At 34.7% G+C, this 7,641-nt stretch overlaps 1 pseudogene; it reads left to right on the top strand.

The window, feature by feature from the left end:
- Nucleotides 1–6,145: 6,145 nt before the first annotated feature.
- LOC145260035 (U2 spliceosomal RNA) lies at nt 6,146–6,252 on the top strand (annotated as a pseudogene).
- Nucleotides 6,253–7,641: the final 1,389 nt, after the last annotated feature.

Below are 7,641 nucleotides of genomic sequence, written 5' to 3'. Positions count from 1 at the left end.
AGAGCTGGTCTCTTTTGCCAGGTTCGAATCTATCAACTGGTGTTAATCGTGACACCATTTAACGATGATTCCCGAAATGGTGAACAATAGCGTTTGTTGGTATTTAGTAATTATTATAGCAAATAATTATGTCAGCCTCTTTAAGAAATTCCATGCTTTTCGTTGAGCTCTTTCAGTTGAAATAAAGTCGGCCACATATGTGCAGATCATCATATAATGAATAGGTCACTCTGGAAGACTTTAAGAACATTTTAAAAATATAAACGTCTAATTTTTCCGGAAGGATGAAACACTAGTATCTGTAGGTATTTAATAATTATTATAGTAAATAATAACATATACAGGGTGTCCATAAAGTCCGTGTGCACTTAAAAAAATTCATAACTTTATTTATATTTGCGAGAGAAATAATCTATTAAAAAAAATTTATAAAGTTTCATGTATCTAGTTTTAAGTATCGTTATTGAATAATTTTTCACCACAAAATTCGTTACAATTTTTAGATAAGTAAAAAATAAGTAAAAAATGTGTTCTTTTCTTTTTCAGAATCAATGTGATCCCATGGTTTCAATTGAGGAAAAAGTAAACTGTGTCCTGTGGTTGGCTGAATTGAAATCTACTATTGCTGTACAAAGAAAGTTTAGAAGTGAATACAATAAAAAAAGCGCCTCATAGGAACACCATTGTTAAATGGATGAACAAATTTAAAGAGACGGGGTCTGTCCATGATAAACCACGGTCTGGAAGGCCATGTGTCAGTGTCAGTGACGAAAGTGTTGCTTCCATAGAAGAATCCTTTACTGCAAGTCCAAGAAAGTCTGTAAGACGGGCATCATTGGAGCTCGGGCTGCCAAAGTCTACTGTGCATAATATTCTACGGGCAAAACTTCATATGAAAGCTTACAAAATTCAATTACATCAACAGTTGTTAGAAGAGGATTATTATGCACAGCTAACTTTCTGTCATCAGTTCAATAAAAAACTTTGCAATGATGATGCATTTGTGAGTAATTTACTGTTTTCTGATGAAGCAACATTTCACATTAGTGGCAAGGTCAACAGACATAATTGCCGAATTTGGGGAACTGAAACCCCAAATGAAACTGTTGAACATGAAAGGGACTCTCTTAAAGTTAATGCGTGGTGTGCTTTGGGAATAAATCGAATCATAGGGGCATATTTTTTTGAAGATCGTGTTATTAACAGTGAGAGCTACTTAGATATGTTGCAGAATTACTTTATTCTGCAACTTGAACAATTAAACTTGAAAGATGATACAGTGTTTCAACAAGATGGAGCTCCTTGTCACTTTGCTCGGCGTGTTAGACAGTTTCTAAATCAGGAATTTCCTAACAGATGGATCGGAAGGGATGGACCATTTCATTGGCCTCGACGTTCGCCAGATTTGACTCCATTAGATTTTTTATGGGGACATGTGAAAACAATTGTGTATGCAACCAAACCTAGTTCATTGGAAGATTTGAAAGCTAGAATAACTAATGTGATTTCAGGCATTACTATAAATCATTTGGCAAATGTTTTTCGTGAACTGCAAAATCGTATTACCCTTTGTATTGCTAATGGAGGGCATGTGGAAAGTTAAATAAAATTTCAATAAAAGCTTAAAAAACATAGATTCACTTGTTTCAAATCCATTTTACAGAGTATTTCTATTGCAAATACAAATAAAGTTATAAGTTTTTTTAAGTGCACACGGACTTTATGGACATGCTGTATATTTTATTATTATTATTATTATTATTATTATTATTATTATTATTATTATTATTATTATTATTATTATTATTATAAATTAACCGCGCCATAGACCTCTTGAATCAACGCTTATCGCAAATTCAAGCACTATTAAACAACGTGCAGGTGTCTATAATTTAGTGCCATTAATAAGTAAACTTTTATTAAAAGAACATAATTTAATGTCAGACATCTGTTAGCCCTCTCACACCATAGAAACACCTCCTATGATAATTAATACATATAATCTAAATCAATAAATTACACAACAAAAACACACTCATTTCATTTCAGTTACTCATCTATATTTGATTTTTAACGGACATATTTTTTCCGGAAAGAATATCAACTGCGTTCATATCTTTTAAAAACATATCAACGATTATAAGACGTTATTAAAAACTTCCCCCTCTTTAACGACGTTTTTGAATTTCCAACGTTTTTTCTCTTTCTGAAACAGAACAGCGTCACACTTTGCACATGAAAATTTATCAAATATTTGTACTGGTGGTTTTGTTTTCTTAATCTCATTTATCCAGAGGAAGTCTCGAAATAAAGACGAAACGTTGATGAACACATAACTCGGTTTGTTGCTTTTTATTTCTCCATTTTGTCGAAATATTATTTCTGTTATTCTCATTATATTTATAGGAGAAATTATTAGCACTTGAAATAAGGTGATTCTCATTATATTTACATGGGAAATTATTGGCACTTGAAATAAGGTTATTCTCATTATATTTATATGGGAAATTATTGGCACTTGAAATAAGGTGATTCTCATTATATTTACATGAGAAATTATTGGCACTTGAAATAAGGTTATTCTCATTATATTTACATGAGAAATTATTGGCACTTGAAATAAGGTGATTCTCATTATATTTATATGAGAAATTATTGGCACTTGAAATAAGGTTATTCTCATTATATTTACATGAGAAATTATTGGCACTTGAAATAAGGTTATTCTCATTATATTTACATGAGAAATTATTGGCACTTGAAATAAGGTTATTCTCATTATATTTACATGAGAAATTATTGGCACTTGAAATAAGGTGATTCTCATTATATTTACATGAGAAATTACTGGCACTTGAAATAATGTTATTCTCATTATATTTATATGAGAAATTATTGGCACTTGAAATAAGGTTATTCTCATTATATTTACATGGGAAATTATTGGCACTTGAAATAAGGTTATTCTCATTATATTTACATGGGAAATTATTGGCACTTGAAATAAGGTTATTCTCATTATATTTATATGGGAAATTATTGGCACTTGAAATAAGGTTATTCTCGTAATATTTACATGAGAAATTATTGGCACTTGAAATAAGGTTATTCTCATTATATTTACATGAGAAATTATTGGCACTTGAAATAAGGTTATTCTCATTATATTTACATGGGAAATTATTGGCACTTGAAATAAGGTTATTCTCATTATATTTATATGGGAAATTATTGGCACTTTAAATAAGGTTATTCTCATTATATTTACATGGGAAATTATTGGCACTTGAAATAAGGTTATTCTCATTATATTTACATGGGAAATTATTGGCACTTGAAATAAGGTTATTCTCATTATATTTACATGGGAAATTATTGGCACTTGAAATAAGGTTATTCTCATTATATTTACATGGGAAATTATTGGCACTTGAAATAAGGTTATTCTCGTTATATTTATATAAGAAATTATTGGCACTTGAAATAAGGTTATTCTCGTTATATTTACATGGGAAATTATTGGCACTTGAAATAAGGTTATTCTCATTATATTTACATTGGAAATTATTGGCACTTGAAATAAGGTTATTCTCGTTATATTTATATAAGAAATTATTGGCACTTGAAATAAGGTTTTTCTTATTATATTTATATGAGAAATTATTGGCACTTGAAATAAGGTTATTCTCGGTATATTTATATGAGAAATTATTGGCACTTGAAATAATGCGATAAAAGAGACATTTTAAATATTTTCTCCTACAGGTCGAAGTAACTTTCCCTTCATTCGAAACATGAAATAAAGAAGTCTTCACTCTTGACATCTATATTAGTTTTTACAATTGTTTCTTTTCCTTTTTTTTTATTATTTGCTGCGTGTCTGTTATGGAATCTTGTATCAGTTGGTTTAAAATTTTGCGAGATTCGCATGATTATAGAAAACAGCCCGCGGCATTTGTAGATGGTAGATATTAAATATAGTCAAGTGTAAAGTGAGATATTTGTTTGATTTTTTTTTTTTTTTAGCCGGTCGCCTCGGTCGAATCATAGATACGGTGCGTGTTGATAAAAAGAGAAAGAATGCTTCAAGGGGAGATAACTTTGGATCATGCACGCCTTGTAAGATCCTAATTAGCTGTTGGAATCACAGTGGAGATCGGACTAGAGGAATGACGGAGAGAGTGGGGGAGGACGGTGAGTCTCGGTTAAGAAGAGGATGAATTAAAAAGCTAGAAGGAAAGAGATAAAAAAAGAAAAATAAAAAACTAGGAAAATAGAGAAATGAAGAAAAAGAAGAGGAATTAATAAGAAGACAACAAAAAGTCCAGCATTTTTTTCGCCATCAAAAATCGATCAGTTGTGCTAAAAATAGAAGAATATACGAAGAAGAAAATAGAAGAAAAAGAATAATTAGTAGTAGTAGTAGTAGTAGTAGTAGTAGTAGTAGTAGTAGTAGTAGTAGTAGTAGAAGTAGAAGAAGAAGAAGATAAAAACGAAGGAGATAAATGAAAAATTTTGAGAAGTTGCAAAAAACAAGATTGAGTACTCTTTCTACATCTTGGGTAGAGCACCATTTCCTGTCTTGACAGAGTACAAAACTGTCTTCGAAATCTAGTGGGCGGTAGTCTTTTCGCCTCCCTACTCCCTTCTTTTCACAGAATAAACATGGCGAGTTTATCTCTGCTCTATTGATACTTTTATGATAAGTGTTCGACTGAGCTTCAATTCATGGTCCCTCCCCGTACAACGTTTGCAACAAATACTCGCCTAGCTTAAACAACCGCCAATAACTGCCCACAGCATCTATCTGTACCCCAAACTAAACTTTTGGCCATGATCTACGTGTAGTATCTGTTCCGGCAGATGCTACACTTAAGATAATTTGTACCAGTCAATGGAGGGGAAACCCTCTATACTGGGACAATTATTATTTTTGGTAACCAGAGTGACCCCTTTTAGGGGAGCTGGTTTTTACCTCACATTAAAAACGGCCTTGTGCCTAATTTGCTCAGTGGGGGAGCAAATAAATACCATCTGTTCCGGCAGATACTGCAAGCAAAGACCATATGTGGGGGCAGCCCCACATATAAGACCTTGGTCAGTGTAGGGGCAACCATTCATACAAATTGTCACTATCCAGCTCCCCTACTCCCCGGGGAGTTGGTCCCCATTTCCCCTTCACTCCTCACATTAAAAATCGCCTTTGTGCCTAATTTGCTCGGTGGGGGAGCAAATAAATACCGATTTTCTTAACCTTTTGGCCAAGATCTACGTGTAGTATCTGTTCCGGCAGATACTGCAAGCAAAGACCATATGTGGGGACAATCTCACATATAAGACCTTGGTCAATGTAGGGGCAACCCTTCGTACCAATTGTCACTGTCCAGCTCCCTTACACCCCGGGGAATTGGTCCCCATTTCCCCTTTACTCCTCACTTTAAAAATCGGCCTTGTGCCTAATTTGCTCAGTGGGGGAGGAAATAAATACCTGAAAGTGTAGTATCTGTTCCGGCAGATACCGCAAGCAAAGACCATATGTGGGGGCAACTTCACATATAAGACCTTGGTCAATGTAGGGGCAACCCTTCATACCAATTGTCACTATCCAGCTCCCCTACTCCCTGGGGAGTTGGTCCCCATTTCCCCTTCAACCTCACATTAAAAATCGGCCTTGTGCCTAATTTGCTTAGTGGGGGAGCAAATAAATACCCTTTTCAGGGCCTCTTGGCCAAGATCAAAGTGTAATATCTGTTCCGGCAGATGCTGCACTTAAGATAATTTGTACCAGTCAATGGAGGGGAAACCCTCTATACTGGGGCAATTATTATTTTTGGTAACCAGAGTGCCGTCTTTTTGCCTACTTTTAGGGGAGCTGGTTTTTACCTCACATTAAAAACGGCCTTGTGCCTAATTTGCTCAGTGGGGGAGCAAATAAATACCATCTGTTCCGGCAGATACTGCAGCAAAGACCATGTGTGGGGCATCCCCACATATAAGACCTTGGTCAATGTAGGGGCAATCCTTCATACCAATTGTCACTATCCAGCTCCCCTACTCCCCGGGGAGTTGGTCCCCATTTCCCTTTCACTCCTCACATTAAAAATCGGCCTTGTGCCTAATTTGCTCGGTTGAGGAGCAAATAAATACCCTTTTCTTGGCCTTTTGGCCAAGATCAAAGTGTAGTATCTGTTCTTAACAGATGCTGCACTTACATTTGTAACTTTTCCTTGGCAATTGAAGGGGAAACCCTTCCATGCTAAGGCATATTTCGTCGCATGCAAGTCACTCCATCGGTCGGTCTGTAACACATTTAGATTTTTTTTTAAGCAAGGGGTATAGAGTAACATTTTTGTCCCCCGATTTATCAGAGAGAGACCTATGTTTTTAATGGGTCCGTCTGTCCGTTAGTCCGGATGATTGACGGATAATCGTCCATTAATTTTTCCTGAAATTTTGTCACAAATTATATTTTAATATATAAATGTACATAGTAAAAAATATTTTTTTTTTTTTTTTTTCGAAAAATCATGTTTTGCCTGTAAAAAGGGGTCAAAATGGCCAAAAATTACACTTTTTGTACCGTAACATTTGATCCATCCATTAGATTTTTCTGAAACTTGCCCAAAATGTGGAGGGCATTGTTCTTAATATAAATTCAGTATGGGTGACTCTGGCAAAAGTTTGGTTTGCGTCCCCCGGGGATTTTTTGTGCTGAAAACGCCCTTTCTTCTGGCGTGTTTCTCATATTTTTCAACAAAAACTTGATATGTCTATATAGTGGTTTCCCATGTTGCTGAATGTAAATATACATGTGTTAAGGTGTGAAACTGCACTGTTTGTCCATTGTCACTGGTATTCGGCATTCAAAGTGGCTCATAATGGGTAAAAAATGTACCAAAATTGCAAAATGACACATAAATTTTTACCTATCCATTAGATTTTTCTGAAACTTGTCCAAAATGTGGAGGGCATTGTTCTTAATATAAATTCAGTATGGGTGACCCTAGCTAAATTCTGCTTTGCGCCCCCCGGGGACTTTTACTGCTAAAAATGCCCTTTTTTCATATTTCTCAATAAAAAACTTGATATGTATATCTATAGTGCTCTCCCATGGTGCTGAATTCAAATATACATGTGTTACGGTGAAAACTGCATAGTTTGTAAATTGTTACTGGTATTCAGCATTCCAAGGGGCTCATAAGAGGTCAAAAATGTGCTAAAATTGCAAATAATGACACGTTTTGCCCCATAAATATTTACCTATCTATTAGACTTTTCTGAAACTTGTCCAAAATCTATGATCAAAGTGTAGTATCTGTTCTTAACCGATGCTGCACTTGTGTGTAACTAATAAGTAAATGTGTTACGGACCGACCGACCGACCGACCGACCGACCAATGGCGAATAGGTTTTTTTTTTTATGCATACCACAGAATAGTTTTTTTTAGTCGTGTGCAAGCAACTCTGTAAGTCACTCAGTCAGTCGGTCCGTCCGTAACACATGTACTTTTTATTTCTTTTTATGTTTATTATACCACTATTTATTGGTTTTCGGGGTTTCTGAATGTGAAAATAACGTTTCAAATTCCCTAAATCAAATCATTTTTGTGATATAAAGTGGGAGATCACTTTTCTGTATTA

The sequence above is a fragment of the Euprymna scolopes genome, chromosome 35 (genome assembly GCF_053919585.1).
Source record: "Euprymna scolopes isolate OS-2025 chromosome 35, ASM5391958v1, whole genome shotgun sequence".
Lineage (NCBI taxonomy): Eukaryota > Metazoa > Mollusca > Cephalopoda > Sepiida > Sepiolidae > Euprymna > Euprymna scolopes.
Note: the sequence above shows the minus strand (reverse complement) of the source record. Positions and strands in the feature narration are given on the sequence as shown.